This window comes from Urtica dioica, chromosome 7 (genome assembly GCF_054948205.1).
Source record: "Urtica dioica subsp. dioica isolate 48M chromosome 7, U.dioica_male_clone48M_v1_H2, whole genome shotgun sequence".
NCBI classification, from domain to species: domain Eukaryota; kingdom Viridiplantae; phylum Streptophyta; class Magnoliopsida; order Rosales; family Urticaceae; genus Urtica; species Urtica dioica.
Window position 1 is genome coordinate 35,345,646 of NC_142762.1, and position 19,211 is coordinate 35,364,856.

General features: G+C 37.0%; 1 long non-coding RNA gene across 2 annotated transcripts; it reads left to right on the forward strand.

Moving 5' to 3' along the window:
• Nucleotides 1–437: 437 nt before the first annotated feature.
• On the forward strand, nucleotides 438–13,902 carry LOC149391075 (uncharacterized). Of its 2 annotated transcripts, XR_016300158.1 has the most exons (4): nucleotides 438–12,948; nucleotides 13,162–13,309; nucleotides 13,652–13,706; nucleotides 13,804–13,902. It is a non-coding gene; the product is annotated as an uncharacterized LOC149391075 (long non-coding RNA). The 2 variants fall into 2 exon arrangements; XR_016300159.1 differs by having other exon boundaries at nucleotides 438–13,425; nucleotides 13,652–13,902.
• Nucleotides 13,903–19,211: the final 5,309 nt, after the last annotated feature.

The window sequence follows — 19,211 nt, forward strand, 5'->3', positions numbered from 1 at the left end:
GTCATAATGTGATCTGGAGATTGACAGAGATAAAGAGGGAAATTAACATAGAAGGTAAAATTGTACATAAATATTTTTTGTCTCCTCAACTTATGAATAGAGAGGTAATAATTATAGTTTTGGTCAAAATCTTTATTTCACTAATATTAGCGTCCTAATCCCTTATTATATTACATATAAATATATATTTAAAGAAAGAAACGTTTTTCCCTATTTTTATTTTTTCATTTAAAAATTGTAAATAGTTCATAGCGTGTTCCTGAACGTTGAAACGAGTCACAGGAAAACGCGTAAACGGTCAAACAGTCTTTCAATACATATTAAAAATAAAAAAAACAGCCGCGTTTGACCAACGCCAACCGACTTACTTGACGCACATCAGAAGGAAGCTATAAATACACGATCTCACTCGTCCTCCTTCATTCGCTTAATTTTGCCAATCGATCTCTAGGGCTAAGCGATATCAATCGACTCTGTGTCTCGGGTTTGAACTCTTTTACGGATACGAGAAGTTTTATCTTTCGCGGGTTTATGTGGTTTCGGCTCGATTTCATCGTTATAGGATGTGGAATCTCTTTTGGATTATCAATCAATTAAGATTTAAGAATCTTTGTTACAAGGTAACCTCGATGTTGAATTTTTTAGCGCATTAGAATTATTTCGGTTTTGCGTTTTTCAGGTTGTGTACTTGTTAGGATTTTATTCAAGAGGCTCGTATCGTATCACAAGGTTTCTGGTAATCCATCACCTGATAAATGGATAGTTAATTGACCTCTTCTGTTTGTTGATCGCTCGATTTTTCTCTTGAAGTTACTTGTGATTTTCCGTTACGTACCTGTTAACAATTAGGACGGTCTTACATGAATTCTGGTTCCTCTACACCTTGTCTTACTCGTCTCTGATGGTTCATCTCTGCCTCTGCTTGGGTTTGTCTATGAATCTGGAAGGATTGGAAAGGCTATAGAGGGGCTTTTTTCCTATTGTTTCCTTTGGAACCTTTCTGTTATATATATATATATATATATATATATTATATATATATATATATTTCATCTTTGGTTTGCTTTGAAGTTCTAAATGTCTGCCTTTTGTGTAAAATGTCATCTTTCGTGGTCCTGCTGTAGGGTTTGATATTTATGTGTGTCCTGAGGATGTCAATTCTCTATACTTTTTTGGCACCGGGTGTTATTGAGGTTTTGCGTTCTTTGAGATTGTTCTCTTCTCTTGGAAGATCTTATCAGTTTTCCCTTCTTGATGAGGTCCTACGATTACGAGATCTACAACATGGTATTGGATCGCTAGTAAAACTTAAATTATCTGGTGATTCTTTTACTTGTTAAACAACATACATATAGGTTTTGTTGTGCAATTGAACCGATTCAACTGTGGTTTTTGCAGGTTTAATTATGAATATTTTCAAGGTGCTTGTAAGATTTCTGATGGTTCTGATATATGCTCATTCAAATAACCTCTTCCCTTTGTCGACTGATTGACCTTTTTTGAAATTATTTTGATGCTTCTTAACTTGCCTGTCATATAACAGTCTGGAGATCGAATCATAGGTCATATTTTTGCTGTTCAAAAATCAAAATCTTCGTATCTTTGGTCGAGTGTTGTTACCGGTTTATCTGCTTGGTGATGCAAGAGTTTATGGATGTATCAGCAAGGACCAGAAAGCCAATAGTATTACGGGGGGACTTCCCCTATCTTCGAAACCTTTCTGTTAATGCCAATATTTTTTTATGTTTGGTTCGCTCCGAAATATTTTGTGTAACGAGAATCCCCTTTCGTGGTTCTTCTGTAGGGTGTTTGATATTTATGTGTCCTGGGGATGTCACTTCTCTATGCTCTTTTGGCACCGGTTGAGGTTTCACGCTCTTTGAGATTGTTCTCTTCTCTTGGAATATCTCATCGGCTATATTTGCCTATCGCGCTTGAGTGGTCTGTTTGTCTTGATTTCAGGCTGGATGGATCTGAGGGCTACGATGATTACAAGAACTATGGCATGGGGTGGATTGCTAGTAAAATTCAAATTATCCGGTTATTTCTTGACTTATAGCATAAAATTAATATAGGACATTGCATTGCATTGATGTACAATGATTTTCCCTTATGCCTGCGCATTGCTACTACTGTTCTGTTTTCTCAAATGCGATAGATGGACACAGTTGCTTGGATTTTTGGAGAATAGCTTTTGTGGTCCTGGGCTTTTGTCAGATCTGGGGCTTTATTCCCTCTCATCTCAAGTGTTCCTGGCATGCTAAACTTTGGAGTTAAAAATGTGCAGGCATCTCTCAAATCGCATTCGGTTGGTAGTAACCTTTTCTGATCCTTGTTCTTTCCGTGTCATACACCTCCTTCACCTTGGAGTTATTGAACACATACCTTTGGTCTTGTTTGACATGCATCAGATCATCCCGATTCTGAACAAGATCTATATCCAGGATTCTCATGCTTTTTTATAGAAGAAACAAAATCTTTTATTAAGATTTTGTTTCTTTTAAAAAAACAAGGTTGACAAGTTTAACTTCTGAATTCTTTTTAGTAGGAGTAAATTTAGAATTTTTCGTCGCTGCGACTCTGAATTTGTTTGGACTTCCTGTTTGTGAGATTTGGAAAATTTTGACAGCTTTGGAATTTTGGGGTACTCGGGGTGGTGTGTTACAGTCAACAAAACTGGACAGTTAAGTCTCAGAGTCTGCACTAACAATGATTTAATTGTCTTCAATTGATGGGAAACACATCTCTGGCTTTGATTATGGGGTTGCTTGATGTACCAAATTCTGGTCTGTTACAACCTTTGAGCTCACTTGCTTATATTCTTCTTTTGAAGGCTTATCTTGTCTAGAGAATTGTTCAGTAGAGTTATGGCATTAGAGCAAGTCTTCCCCCTTTGAGGTATCGATTTATAACTTATTCATGTGATTGCCAGGGGTTGAAATTCTCGTCTTTATAGAAGCTAACTTTTCCATGCTTCATATGAATCCGTCATTCAAGTTAACGGGTATTTCTTATACTTTCTTCGGAGGTGCCCTCCTTTTTTACGTGCATTCCAGGCTAATGTACCATGTTATCGAAATGTTCAAGCTACACTTTAGCCAATCCCTAAGCTATAATTCTTAGGTAGATTATGTGAAATTTTGCAATGTTAGTTGATAGACTTGGCATCAATGTTCAATTTCTTCTTTACTATAATTGTCCCCATTGTTACTCTTCTCAATGCTAGATAGACGCTGTTGCTTGGACTTTTGAAGAATAGCGTTTTGTGGTCCTGGGTTCCATGGCTGGTCAGGGTTTGCATGATGTGCCAAATTCTGGTTTTTACAACCTATGAGCTCACTGGCATAGGGACTAGTTCAGTAGAGGATGACAATATTATGGGATAAAAGTAAGTCTTTGCCCTTTGAGCTACCAATTAAAACTTCAAGTGATTTCCAGTCACTGTACTGTTTTTCTTTATGGAAGTTAAATTTTACAAGCTTCATATGCTTTCATTGTTCTGTCGCTCAAGGTACCAATTAATTATTTTTTATTTTTTTTCGGGTGGTCGCTCCTGCTTTTGCATGCATTCCAGGGCTGATATATTGTCTTTATCATTATTTTAGGGCGACAATTAAGCATTCTTGGTTGGGGATGGGGTTGTACTTCGTCATGTCTTTTGTGGTATAGTTCATTTCCTGGTTCGTGTATCTCTTTTGATGTCCCATGGATCCTAATCTCCTATGCTATTTTGACACTGGCGACTGTTAAGAGGTTTCTCATTCTGTCAGATTGTTTGTGCCTCTTTGGATTTCTTATCGATCGGGGATTACTTGGCACTGTAAGCATTCAGTATGTTTTATTCTGGAGCTAAGGTTTTTAAAATGATTCTATTATGGTAATGAGTTACTCCCCTGCCTCAATCTTTTCGGTTATGGTTTGTGAAGGTTGAATTAGGATTCTGTTCAAGGGGCTTTTTGTACTTGATGGTTTTGTTTTCGAGCCCTTCCGTTATCTGATATGTGGATAGTCTCGGCTCTCAGCCTTTTCTCCATTTCTGTTGATCAATGTCCTCAATGATGCTCTTTCTGGATCTTCATTGTCTTCCTCTCATGTGCTTTCAGGATTGGTTTCCGTGGCCGAGTTGTCCGGGGTTGTTTTTGCTGGAATCGGTTGATTGCACGTGATGATGAACCTTAATTTTGTATGTTAAAATGATGTTCTCAAGTGATGTTTCTTTTGATCTTGTCTATGTTGTTGTCTAATATATTTGAAGGATCATCTGCTCTGCGTGGTGTTTGTTGATGAAGGGGATTTGTGTGGATCAGAGCGCCTTACTTAATTCAAGGGTTTTGTATATTTCTTCTTGGAAGCATTCAGTTATTTATATACGTGCATGGTCAAGTTCAAATTTCTATTATTTGTTTTTTTGCTGTTTTAGGTAATCAGTATTTCTTAGTGGTTCAACTTGGCTGACAGAGGTTCTGTGTTATTTTAATTGAAAGGCTACATGTGGAGATCAATAATAACAAGAATTACTGACAGAGTCAACTGGCTAGTAAAACACAATAATTATTCATTGAACTTACTCTCTTCTATATGCATACATGAAGAAAAGCCTGTTGTTCTATTCACCAAGGCAATTTGTACTGTCTATTCCTCACGGGGTGCTATTTAGCGTACCGGCTGGTTGGGGAAGGGTAACTGTGTATACTTCCCCTCTTTTGTTAAATTAATCTCCATTTTCAGGTTTATGTATAATAAATGTTGACAGGGTGCTATTTATCTCCCTTTGTAGGATGAATTTTTGCTTCCTGTGATTGCCAGTGGTTTTGGATGGTTTGTATTCTATCTTAATTAATTTTTTTTTTCTCTGTTCCATGTTTCATCTTTGTTTACAGTTTTCTTTGGTATAAACCTTATTCGTAGGATATTTTTTTTGCTTATTACTTACTACGGTTTGTAGATTAAACGGGAACAACGTGCTCACAGGGTAGCAATAGTCATTATGCATTTTTCGCTTGTTATTTGGGATATCATATCTATCCCACTTTTTCTCCTTGTCTAGGAAGAATATGCAACTGCTGTTTGTCAACTGCATGGCAGTTTGATCGATCTGGGTGGGATTCCTTGGCACTGTAAGCATTTGAAGTGTTCCGATATGGATTCAAAATTCTTTTATGGTATAATGAGTTTCTGCATGAGTCAAAATCTACTGTTATGGGCTTTGAAAGTTAAATTAGGATGATGTTCAAGGGGCGTTTCTTATATGATGATCAGGCCATTCAGTTATCTGGTGTTCGGATATTCGCAGTTCACCATTTTCTTCTTTTTGGTTGGTCCATGTTCTAACAAAACTCTTCTGGATCTAAATGATTTTCCTGTCCTGTTCAGGATGGTTTTTGTGGCCGAGTTGTCTGAGGTTATTTTTGCAGGAATTGGGGAATTGTATCTGATCAAGAACCTGTTTTTATATGTTTAAATGATGTTCTTAACTTTTGTTTCTTTTGATTTTGCCGAAGTCTTGTTTAGTATATCCTGTGTGTGGTGTGTTGAAGGGGATTTGTGTGGATCGGTGAGCCTTTATTCAGGGGTTTTGGCTATTTTTCCTTTGGAAGCTTGTATTCCTTGCTCTTTCCTTGTCTCTTTGTCACGCTTTGTACTCCTTTTGTAGCTTTGCCAGTTTCAGTAAAACGCCCCATTGTTCCTTTATTTTTTTTTTAAAAGTGTATGTCCAGGGGTCAATGTTTTTATGCAAATTCAGCCCTGGCTGGTGTTTAACTTGGCTGTTTCATGAGGTTCTGTGTTATTTTGATTTTCAGGCTGGATATGGAAATCAATGATAACAAGAACTAAACTAAAGAGTTAGCTGGCTAGTAAAATTGAGTAAATATTTACCGACTTTCTTCTTTATGCGTACATACAGAGCTTGTTGTTCTACACTAAGGCATATTGTATCGTTTATTACTCAGGTCAAAATGTGCCTATCCAAGCCTCTAAGATGATAGCTGATGGATTTGGTATCAACCTTCAATCCATATTTCAAAATAACAATTTCATGTTTGTTGGCTTTTTTATATTTTCATTCTGCGTCGCCAATCTCTTCATAAAGATTTGCTTCCTCAATTATTAGGCTTAATTTATTAGATGCAGTTGCTTGGATTTCTTGAAGAACGACTTTCTTATGATCTAGTCCTCACTTGAGCACTAATAAGATTGTCTCATGCTTGATAGTAATTGATTGTCACTTTTCGAGTACGTAATCTTGAGCTTCTGTAGCATTGGCTTTCTCACTGAGCTTGCTAATCTCAACACTTGGAAGTTGGCAGGTGTCTCTCAATTATTTTTCAAGTGCATACCTAAGGCTAACGGTATGAGAGTAATGATTGCTTGAATTGCCTATATGGTAATCATCTCATAAGTATGGAATCTCCTCTAATCTCCTCATACATGCCTATTATCACCTCATGCATGGTTCAAATCTCTTTATTAAGACTGCCTCTCCAGAATCATTTTCTCTTGTATTGGATGCAGTTGATGGATTTAATAATAGACGGCTTTTGGTGCGTGGTCATCTTTTGATTCTTGAGCTTTTCTCCTCATTTAGTTTACAAGATTTGCTCAACACTGAGCATGGCATGTGTCTTTCATTACTTGTCAAGCGTGTATGCCTAATAGAAGTTGCTTCTTCAAACATGGTAATGTTGTCTAACCTTCTCTTCCTGTGTTGCATACTTAATTGCTATTGCCTTGAAGACCATCAAATGTCATATGCCGATTATCTGATTTTGTTTGTTTAAGATTGGTCTGATACTGAATGAGGAGAGTCCATGGTTCTCGTGCTTTATCACCTTGAGTCGTTTTTTTATCGTGGACTTGCTAAGTTTTAACTTCTACTAATTCTAACAAGAAAGTGGCTTTTGTGGGGTATTCCAAGAAAATATATTATTCGTGGTACTCTTCTTTTTATGGTTTACAGTCGACATGATCAAATAGCTGAATTATCAGGGTCTTCAGCCATGGGCATGTCTTTAAGTATTTAGCTTTGATGTGGTTGGACGACGTGCCAATATATTATGCTCTCTCTCTCTCTCTCTCTCAGTTACCAATCTACACGGGATAACATACTAGCGAGGCAGTGGACAATCTGATGGCGTATGTACTTGGCGATATTGGATTTCAAATGTAAGAGCTTGACATTGCAAATCAATTTGTTGCAATTGGTCAAATGATCTTTTCGATGATTTTATTTTGGTATGGTCTGTTTTAACCTTGGATATAGCTGGCAATTGTGGACCATGGTACACTGAAGATACAGCTCTATGGTTTTGTGGCCTTTCAGAATTTGTTGCTAGAAGCCAAAGTTCTCAGATGCTTAAATGGTGATTATTAATATTTAGGTTGCGTCCACCTAGATTAACATTTTTACGGCGTTACATTTTAATTTTATTGTCGTATTGTTTGGTCTGACTGTTTACTTCCTCGCTGGTGATGACTACTGCATAAATGTGCAGAAGCTATATACGTTGTGAAAGCAAATGGATGGCCTCTTTGCTAGATGGAATTTGGATGACTGTCTGGGTACCCATCTTATCCCCATCAGAATAGATGCTCATGTTTAAATATTTCAATACGCTTTCAATTCACTTTTTTTTTTTACATGGCGATTGTTATTTGTCATGGTATGTTTTTGTTTGTAGGTTTTTGGTTGGTTCTCTGTCTTTCAGGTTATTTAGTATGCTCATTTACCCTTGGTAACCCTTTTTGATTTCCAATGCAGTTGAATTTATTTCAATGAGGTTTAGACCCCCTATTTTGTGTCGTTTCTCTCGCAAATTCATTTGCTGAACGATATATTTGTTTGCTGGAGCTTTTATAATAATGTCAGGATGCATTATGAGTTTTTACGACATTTGAGGAAGGTTAGGAATTTTCTCAAGTCCCTTGGCTAAGGGTCGGCAATGCTTGTCTCTGCTGTGTTGTCCTTTATATTCAGTTAGCTGGATTAAATTTGGAATGTCATTTACCAAGATGAAATCTCGGTGAGTTTAAAAGATCACTCTTTGTCTATCCTCTACCTCAATTTTCTCGCTGCTGTGTTGTCCTTTATATTCAGAAAGCTGTGGATTAAATTTGGAATGCCATTTACCAAGATGAAATCTCGGTGAGTTTAAAAGATCACTCTTTGTCTATCCTCCTCTACCTCAATTTTCTCGCTGCTGTGTTGTCCTTTATATTCAGTTAGCTGTGGATTAAATTTGGAATGCCATTTTCCAAGATGAAATCTCGGTTTGTTTAAAAATCACTCTTCATGTATCCTCTACCTCAATTCTCTTTCGTTATGTGTTGCTTTTGTATTGGACGTGGTTTGATTTTTTTCATAGGTTATTAGAGTCTTGTCACTTTCTCAGGGAATTTGCAGCTTAGCAAGAAAACAGTTGCGATGAGGGGTTTGGTAATGAATGACCTGTCCCCACATGCTAGGTTGCGAGACACCTTATAAGCAAGTTTGCATGTCAAAAGTGGCATCTATTCAAGCTTGTTTACATATTAAAAGCCTAATTGTTCTCAAGGGTGTTCTCAGGGCCATGCAAAAAGATGAGTTCCTGGAAAAGAGGCTAAGTTGATGAGACACAAGAAGCTGAGTTTTTGGAGGAGTTAAAAAGTTAAATCTACTTGGCCTTCAGTGATTATTAATAATAGTTCGGTATAGTACTACTGTTGCCCCTTGGTGGTGTGTTAGCATGAGTTGATTGGGGTGATAAATCATTTTGGTTTGTAGGCTACGAGAAGTTCATACAGCCATGGTACATTAAACACACTGTTAATTTCTTTTTTCTCTAATATTCGATGCCAGCTGTTTGGATATCTTGAAGAACGATTGTCGTCTTCTGGAGCCTGATCATAACTTGGACTTTGACAATACTTTCAGTCACATTTGATGGTAGTTGACTGTTACTTTTCAAGTGGTCATTTCTTGAGCTTTGATAAGACTTTATTTTTCTCGGATTTCTTGAGACATGCCAAAGTTAACACTTGGACTTCCGGTCTCTGTCGAGCGATTGCCTAATGGAAGTTTCTTGGCTTGCAAGCATAGTGTGATGTTGTCTGAGCTATTCTCTCTATGCCTTGCATGTTTAGTTTGCTATTACCTTGAACACGATTGAAGGGTATATGCCTATTCTCTTATTTTGCTTGTTTCAGATTGTTATGATTATGAATGTGGAGTCGGGACAGTCCAAAGTTCTCGTGGGATTTCTTCACGCAAATACTGTTTTCAGCTATTTGACTTCTTATGGTAGTCTTACAATCAACCTGATCAAATTGCCGAATAGCACGGTCTCGATAACAATTACAATTGTCTCCAGCCATGGGTGGCTTTCATGAATGGTTGCAAATGTGCGTTTTTTCTTTTCTTTGAACTTGATTAATCTGTGCTCATAAAATCATTTTTCTCTAACATCAGAGTATATGGCCTTATTGGATATGGTTCAAATCGGGAGAGAAGAAAAATGTATATAATGGGATGAGATTAAGCACAATCCCACTCGTATGATAAAACATTAAATTGCCATATGTATATTTTTTTGAAGGGATACAATTTTATTTTAAGTTGGGTGCTAAAGGAGTTCATAGATGTATCAGCAAGGACCAGAAAGCTTAATACTGTACACGAGGCACTTGCCCTATAATCTCCTTGAAACCTTTCAGTTATTGCCAATATTTTTCTGTGTTTGGTTTGCTTCGAAACCTTTTGTGTAACCAGAGTCCCCTTTCCTGGTCTTGCTGCGCAGGGGTTTGATGTCACTTCTCGATGCTATTATGGCACGCTCTGAGATTCTTCTCTTCTCTTCGAACATATATATCATGGGTTATATATTCCTGTTGCGCTTGAATGGTCTGTTTGTCTTGATTTCAGGCTGGTATGAGGGCCACATGATTACAATATTTAAAAATTGGCCATGAACAGCTAGTAGATGGTAAGGTGTCTGGTTATTCTCTGAATTATTAAATTATCTCCACTCGTGGAATATTTGGGTTTTAGTGCATTTAAAGCGTTTCGGCTATGGTTTTGCATGTTTGATTCTGAATATTATTAAAGCACTTGTAAGATTTCTGATGGTTATTATCTGGTCATTCAACTATCCATTCCCCTTGTTGATTTTTTCTTCTTCTTACTTCTGTATATTTAAAGGATTATTTGCATTTTCCTGGTGCTGTAGGAGTATCATATACGCAAGCAGATTAGGAAGGACCAGACACCCAGTATTCACTGGGCACTTGCTTTATAATTTCTATGAATTCTTTCTACTATTTTTGTTAATGTTAGTCCTTTGAATTCTATATGTTGTTTTTTTTTTTGTCTTAGCAGAATCCCCTTTTGTGGTTTTGGGACAGGGTTTGATGTTTATACGTCCTAGAGATGTTATCTTCCTATGCACTACGTTAGGCACGGGCAGTTATTAATGTTTCACCTTCTTTGTGGTTGTTTGCCACTCTTGGAATATCTTGTTGGCTGTGTTTTCCTATTGCGGTTGAGTGGTCCATTTGTCTTAATTTCAGGCCAGATATAGGGGGTTCCATTATTGCAAGGATCCTGACATGGGGGTGGATAGCTAAAAAAACTCAAACTATCCAGTTATTTGTTGACTTATAATATAAAATTCATGAGTGAGTCCTATTCTCATTTATCAAAGCATTGCATTGCTTATTGAATAGTCATTGAACTCTACAACGATTTTCCCGTATGCCTGTGCATTGCTACGACTTCATTTTCCTCGAATGCTATAGATGAACGCAGTTGCTCGGATTTTTGAAGAATTGCTTTTTGTTGATCTGTGTTCTATGCCTGGTCAGATCTTGAGCTTTATATTAATCTCAATCGCATCAAGTTTTCTTGGCACTCTAAAACTTTTAGAGTTAAAACTTTTTTCAGGCGTCTCTAATTCTGTGTTCTTGTATATTCCTAGCAGAAGTTGCTGAAATTGCATTCGGTAGGTAGTAACCTTGTCCGTTCCATGTTATTTCCATGTCGTACACCTCCTTTACCTAGGAGTTATTGAACACATGCCTTTGTTCTTGTTTTATGTGCATCAGATCATTGCAATTCTGAGCAAGTGCTGCCCAGGATTCTCATGCGTTAATAGAGTCAATATCAAAGGTTGACAGGTTTAACGGCTGAATTCTTTTTAGTTGGGTGTAACTTTATAATTTTAGTGCGTTGGCTCTGAATTTGTTTTGGACTTTCAGTTCTGTAAGTTGCTGAAGTTCAGAAAATTTTGACAAGCGCGGCTTTGCAGTTGGGGTTACTAGAGATGGTGTTACAGTCAACAACACCGGACAGTTAAGTCACAGTGTCTGACTAACATTATTTATATGTCTTTCATTCATGGGAAACAATACATCTCTGGCTTTGATAATGGGGCTGCATGATTATGGTCTATCACAACCTTTGAGCCCACTTGCTTGTAATCTTCTTTCAAAGGCTTGTCTATGTCTAGGGAATAGTTCAGTAAAGGGTAATGATATATGATGGCATCCATGCAAGCCTTCTTCATTTGAGTTACCGATTTATAACTTTTTCTCTTTTGTTGGGGAAGGGTAACCGTATATTTTCTTTCTATTAAATTAATCCCCATTTTCAGGTCTATGCATCGTGTTCATGGGCTCCTTCGTGTTTCCCTTTGTAAGACGAATCTTTGCTTAAAGTGATTCCCGTGGTTTTGGGACGGTTCGTATTATTTTATTTTTTCTGTTTCTTGTATCATTCTTGCTCACGGGGTACTTAGGTATTAACCTTATCTGTAAGATTTTTTTATTTGCTTGTTATCTGCTATGATTAGTAGGTTGATTGAGAGCATGCTCACTAGGCATTTTTGCGTTGTTATCTGGATATCGTATCTATCCAACTCTTCTCGGTGTATAAGAAAGGAAACGCACACTGCTGGCATCTTCTTTGCAGCTGATATCCAGGATTCCTTGTCCCAGCTTATTCTTTCATTTTATTATTCGATTCTGGTAAAAAGTGTTTCTGGTAAGATTTCTGATGGTTCTGATACCTGGTCATTCAACTAGTCTCTTCCCGTTATCGGCTGATTGATCTTTCTTGAAGTTCTTTTTGTGCTTCTTAACTTGCCAGTCATATAATAGTCAGGAGCTTTGTAGTATTATTTGTGTCTGCCTCGTGCTGCAGGAGTGTACCTTATATACGTGTCAGCGTAGATCAGAAAGCTTGTAGTATACACGGGATACTTATCCTATGATTTTTTTTAAACCTTTCCGGTGTTTCAAGTATTCTTATCAGTGTTCGTGCTTTGAATTTCTAAGTTCTGTCTTCTTCTTTTTTTTTTTTCTTTTTTTTTTTTTTTTTTTTTTGTATTAGCAGAATCCCCTTCTTTGGTCCTCTGCAGGTTTGATGTCACCTTCCTATCGGCAATTGTTGAGGTTTCACGTTTTCTGAGATTGCTTGCGTGTCTTGGAATATCTTATCAGCTGTGTTTTACTGTTGCACTCTGGTGGTCTATTTGCATCAGAACTACAATATAAAATAATCTGGTAGATTATGTGGTTATTTAATGACTTGCAATATAAAATTTATGTAGGAAGTGCCCGTGCTCGTTCATTTGGGCATTGTATTGCCCATGATTCTTAGGTAGATTGTATGAAACTTTGCAATGTTAGTTGATAGACTTGGCATCAATGTTCAATTTCTTCTTTACGATAATTTTCCCCATACGCCTGTGCATTCGCTACCATTGTTACTCTCTCAATGCTAGATAGACGCTGTTGCTTGGACTTTTGAATTATAGCGTTTTGTGGTCCTGCGTTCCATGGCTGGTCAGGGTTTGCATGATGTGCCAAATTCTGGTCTTTTACAACCTATGAGCTCACTGGCATATAATATTATTTTGAAAGCTTATCTGTCTGAGGGACTAGTTCAGTAGAGGATGGTGATATTATGGGATACAAGTAAGTCTTTGCCCTTTGAGCTACCAATTTAAACTTCCAGTGATTTCCAGTCGTACTGTTTTTCTTTATGGAAGTTAAATTTTACAAGCTTCATATGCTTTCATTGTTCTGTCGCTCAAGGTAACAATTAATTATTTTTTATTTTTTTTCGGGTGGTCGCTCCTTTTATTGCATGCATTCCAGGGCTGATATATTGTCTTATCATTATTTTAGGGCGACAATTAAGCATTCTTGGTTGGGGATGGGGTTGTACTTTGTCATGTCTTCTGTGGTATAGTTCATTCCCTGGTTCGTGTATCTCTTTTGATGTCCCATGGATCTTAATCTCCTATGCTATTTTGACACTGGCGACTGTTAAGAGGTTCGCATTCTGTCAGATTGTTTGTGATTCTTTGGATTTCTTATCGATCGGGGATTACTTGTAGCATTCAGTGTGTTTTATTCTGGAGCTAAGATGTTTAAAATGATTCGATTATGGTAATGAGTTTCTCCCCCGCCTCAATCTTTTCGGTTATGGTTTGTGGAGGCTGAATTAGGATTCTGTTCAAGGGGCTTTTTGTACTTGATGGTTTTGTTTTCGAGCCCTTCGGTTATCTGATATGTGGATAGTCTCAGCTCTCAGCCTTTCCTCCATTTCTGTTGATCAATGTCCTCAATGATGCTCTTTCTGAATCTTCATTGTCTTCCTATCGTGTGCTTTCAGGATTTGTTTCCGTGGCCGAGTTGTCTGGGGTTGTTTTTGCAGGAATCAGTTGATTGTATGTGATTACGAACCTTAATTTTCTATGTTAAAATGATGTTCTCAAGTGTTGTTTCTTTTGATCTTGTCTACGTTGTTGTCTAATATATCTAAAGGATCATCTGCTCTGCGTGGTGTGTGTTGATGAAGGGAATTTGTGTGGATCATAGAGCCTTACTTAATACAAGGGTTTTGTATATTTCTTCTTGGAAGCATTCAGTTATTTATATACATGCATGGTCAAGTTCAAATTTCTATTATTTGTTTTTTGCTGTTTTAGGTAATCGGTAAATCTTGGTGTTCAACTTGGCTGTTTTACAGAGGTTGTGTTATTTTAAATGTTATGCTAGATGTGGAGATCAATAATAACAAGAATTACAGAGAGAGTCAGCTGGGTAGTAAAAGTTTAAACCTAAAACACACTAATTATTCATTGAACTTACTCTCTTCTTTATGCATACATGAAGAAGAGCCTACCGTTCTATTCACCAAGGCATTTTGTACTGTCTATTACTCGGGTCAAAATGTGCCTATCTAGCTGATGGATTTGATATCGACGTTCGTTCCTAACTTCATGATAACTAACAGACTATCTGAGGGACAAATTCAACAGAGGCTGCTATTATGGCCTTTGTTTTAAGAGTTTCCTAAAACACGAGCGGTCGATGTTGTAAAAATTAGAAAAGGAAAGAAGTAACAGTGCATTTGCCTCTGCCTATATCGCTATATTGACTCATCCACTTGACATTTTGCTGCTGGTATTAACAGACCCGGATAGATGTCAACTGGCATGTATCGGGAAACAACGATTTGTAGATACAGGTACTGTCATTCTCCCAGTCCTAGCGACTAGCTCACTTATTCACTCGGACAATTATGTAGTGTTTTACATTACATATGTATTGAGCATTAGAGGAGTAACTCGATACAAGTTTCATTAATTCCAGTTGCTACTTTGGGTATGGGCTCACCACCTCTTTGTTCAATGCTATTACCTTTTGCTGATCATTGCTATCGCCAGTCTTCTTTGATTTTTTATTTTATTTTTTTATAAGAGCCAGCCTTCTGTGATTCGGGTGCTCTGATTGTTATAATTATTATAATATTTTAGGTTACGGGGCTCGTTTCATTTTACGCATATCAAAATTCAGACTACGCTTAAGCATACCTGGTTTGGAAAGATTCATTTTCTCTCTTATGGTCTTATTATATCCATTTTCTGGTATATTTTCCTGGGCTACTTCATGTTTCCCATGTTATCGTATTTCTCTTAACCAGATTACATGGTACGCTTGTGAGGCAGCATATAATCTATCCGCATTTTCGCCTTGTTATATGGGATATCAAACCTTCCAACTCTCCTTGGAGTTTGAGGAAAGGAATGGACACTCGAAGTAAATGAAATTAATGAGGACCATATTCTATTATATGAGTTCATTTTGGTATAATGAGCTCCTCCTTGAGGTGGTTCAGAATCACTTCAGTTATGACTTTTTGAAGGTTGAATTGGTATTTCTGTTGAAGGCTTTAAATGTCTGGCCATTCAATTCTTTTTCATTCTTTTTTGAAAAGAAACAAGGGACTTCTTATCGATAACGGCAAACCGAAAAAGATACAGAACACAACGATGAGTATAGTTTCAGAAAGACAGTGAAAATGCAAACAAACACGCCACCCTAACTCCCCAAAACGAAAAACACTTGCCCATTCAATTCTTTTTCAGCTCACCTTTTTTCTGTTTAACAATTGATTGAAGGTCTCAAATGTACTTCCGAGTTTTAATTATTTTTTTGTCATGGAACTGTCAGGATGGTTTTATGGTCTTGTTGTCGAGGTTCTTATCGCAGAATTGGTTTATTGTCAGAGTCAATAAATTCTTGTATCTTTCAGCAATGCTGTCAATTCTTGTTTCTTTTGATCTTTGTCTAAGTCGTGTTTAATTTATATGAAGGATCATCTGCCTCCGCGTGGTGTGTTGATGGGGATTTATGTGTGGGTCACTGAGCCTTGATACATGGGTTTTCTCTCTCTCTTCTTTGCAAGCTTTCAGTTATGTAACTTGGCTGTTTTTACGAGGGTTTTTTTAATTGGATTTTGAGGATTTGCCTTGACCTATCTTTGCAATTGTTTCCTTCTTGAAAAATCTTGGTCTGATCTACAAGTCCGCTTCGAGCTTGAGTTCTGTGTTCATCTTGATTTTCAGGCCTGTTAAGGAGAGTGGATGATCAGCTTGGAAAACTGAAGCTATCCAATTATTCCTTGAACTCAATTTTTTCTTTTCTTTATACTATACATAGCCAGTTCTTTTCATCAAAGCATATTGCATTGTCTATTACTCACAGGTTTGACATGTGCCTATCCCGACCTTTATGCTGTTACCTGAATGGTTTGGCGTTAACCTTCTGCTCGTGGATGAAACGTCGGCTTGTTAACATTTCATTTGTTGGTGCGAATCTCTTTCTTAAAAATTTTCCTCGCCAGCATCTCTTCCATATTCGATGCAGTTACTTGGATTTCTCGAAGATTAGTAGCCGTCTTGTGGTGCCTGGTCATACATCTCATCTTTCACACTCAATAGTAGTTGAATCACTCATTTCAAGAAATATCTTGAGCTTTTATAGTTATGTTTTTTCTCACTCACCTTCCAAGACTTGACACTTGCATGGTAGGCGTGTTTCATTTTTTTGTCAAGCGTATGCCTGCTGGAAGTTGTTTGAGCTGCAAACACAGTAATGTTGTCTGAGCTATTCTTATATCCTGTGATGCATAATTAATATGCTTCCTTGAAGACCATTAACCGGCATGTGCATTTTTTCTTGTTTGGTTTGTTTCAGATTGTTATTCTGAATGAGCACAGTCTAGGTTTCTTGTGTTACATCACCTTCAGCGGATTTCGATGGTGTACTATGGCTAAGCTTCTACCTTTTATGAATTTATAATTCTCCTCATTTTAGAATTTGTCTTGGATTTCTCTTTATGTAGAGTTAAAATTTGAAGTTCTAATGAGAAAGTGTCTCTTCTGGGATTTCTTCTTATGGCAGGTTTACATCATATACTTGATTAAGTTGTGCATCAGTATTTACTTTTTAAGCTTGTTGTGGCTCAAAGCAACCTCTTTCAATAGTATGACTTTTGAAATCTCTCTCTGTGGTGGCTATAGTTCTGTACGTTACAGAAGTCTTTCGAAGGATCCTTGGTCATAGTGGTTTGGACGCGTGTGAGCAATGGCACATCGTGTATTGATTTTTACGGCCTCCGCATATTGTTGGTGCTGTAGGCTTGAATTCAAGAAATTGTCCAGCATTGGAACTTTTGGCTGCTACTTTTGGCTGCTCGAAAGTTCTGTGGCTTTTCAGAATGGGTTATTAGAGACCTTATTCCTCTTCAAAAGTTCCAACGGTGATTATCTGAATCTACACTGGTGACTTAACATCAGGCCCGGCCTTAATAGTAGGCGACTTAAGCCACCGTTTAAGGCCTCAATTTTTTGAAAAATAATAAGTCCAAAAGAAGGCCCATTTTGAAAAACGGCTCATGTCCATGCTTTGACTGCTCTCTCTCTCTCTCTCTCTCTCTCTCTCTCTCTCTCTCTCTCTCTCTCTCTCTCTCTCTGTGCGTAACCTATTATTTCTCTCTGATAATTTTTGTTTTGCTTTTTTACTGGTCAATCTCTCTCTCTCTCTCTCTCTCTCTCTCTCTCTCTCTCTCTTATTTACTGCTCTCGCTCTCTCTCTCAAACATCTTTCCTTTCTATAATAAAAAAATGGCTCCAATTTTTTTTATTTATTTAATTGTGCCTTATATTTACTCAGTTTTTTTTTATTAGAACAAAGTTCTTTTTTTTTTGTCAACTAACAAACTTTCTAAATTTCTATTCTTCCATTCCAATGTGTGAATGCTATTTTCTTTTATATGAAAATTGAGGCTTGTATCCTATGCTATTTTTTTGTGTATATGAAAATTGAGATTTGTATCCTATTATTATTCCATATTGTTCAATCCTATCATTTATATAGCCAATATCCTTATTCTTTAATATTCACGTCACAAGTTTTATAACATTCAACTTTTTTTTATAATTGCTGTTATTTATTTATTATAATGAGTTTAACTGTTTAATAAAACAATGCACTAATAGTCTATTTTTTAATCTTTATTTAGTGTTTTAATGGTTAAAATATAATTTGATTAGTTTCTTATATAATATAATAAGATATTTTAATTTTAAAATATGTTTAAACGGTTTAGGTGTTTACGAAATCAATATATTATAGATCAAAACTATGCCCAAAAAAAATTTGTAACCAAAATGCTACAATGATGTAAAATTGTGGACTATTTGCTTGAAGAAAATTAAGGTCTAATTATTGATTTTCGCTTAAGGCCTCACTATGTCTAAGCCGGCCCTGCTTAACATTTAAACTGTTCCATTTAAATTTATTGCATCTCCATTGCAGATTTTGGTTTTTAAGGGATACCTTCTTCAGGTTTGACTATGTGCTCAACCATTTTCACATTAAAAGCCTATTGGGACACTAAGCGTATTGTTGTTTTAGAGGAAGTTGTTGCCATTGAAATGGCTTTTCAGTTATGCTTGGAACAGGAGCTCATGGTGGAATAAACGTGGAAAGCTTTTCCATCGCAAGTTAATATGGCTCTTTATAAACACGGTAAAAAAAAAACAAAAACAAAAAAAAAAACAACATTTTTCACGATTTATTTATTTATTTAAACAGAATCTACTAACCACACACATAGATATATCATACAAGGATCGCCTTACCGTTACCGTTACCGTACCGGGGCCCCAATTTTAGGGGGATACCGCTTACCGGAGAGGAAACCGAGGGGGATTCAGGAAAAAAAAAGGAAACCGATACCGGTAGGAACCCGTTTACCGGTAGGAACCCGGCAAAAAATGTAGGAACCCGAGGGGGATTCAGACAAATATTTTACAATAATAAAAATAGTTTTCATAGTTCATACTTCATACTTCAAACAAAGGTTCATACCAAATATAAACTGAGTTCTTAAACATAAAATACCATAAGTAGAGTATAAAATTATTACAACACGTACGATAAAACACACTAATTATAAGTGATAATCGTAGGACATATGTATACGTCACTCGTGAATGAAGAATCGGTCGACAGCTTTGGCCAACCTCTTGATCTCGGAGTGCGATCTTCTTGGATCAGAGGACCTCGAAGATCCACCGGGACCTTCGTCTATTTCTTCGTCAGAGTCCCCTAGACTTTTGTGAAGGTCTGCTCGCATCGCCTCACACAAACTTTCACGTTCCTTCTTCTTTTTAGAGCGTACGTAGAGTAACTTCTGCATTTCCTCTTGTACTTCATGAGGAACCTGGTCGCACATCTTCACACTTTTTGTCTTCTCTATGTTCGTCAAGTGATTTTTCACACGAGTGATTCCACCACCGCTAATGATGTACCCGCAAAATTTGCATTTGCTTGCATTCGATCGTCCTTCGACGGGCTCGCGATACTTGTATGCCGGGTCG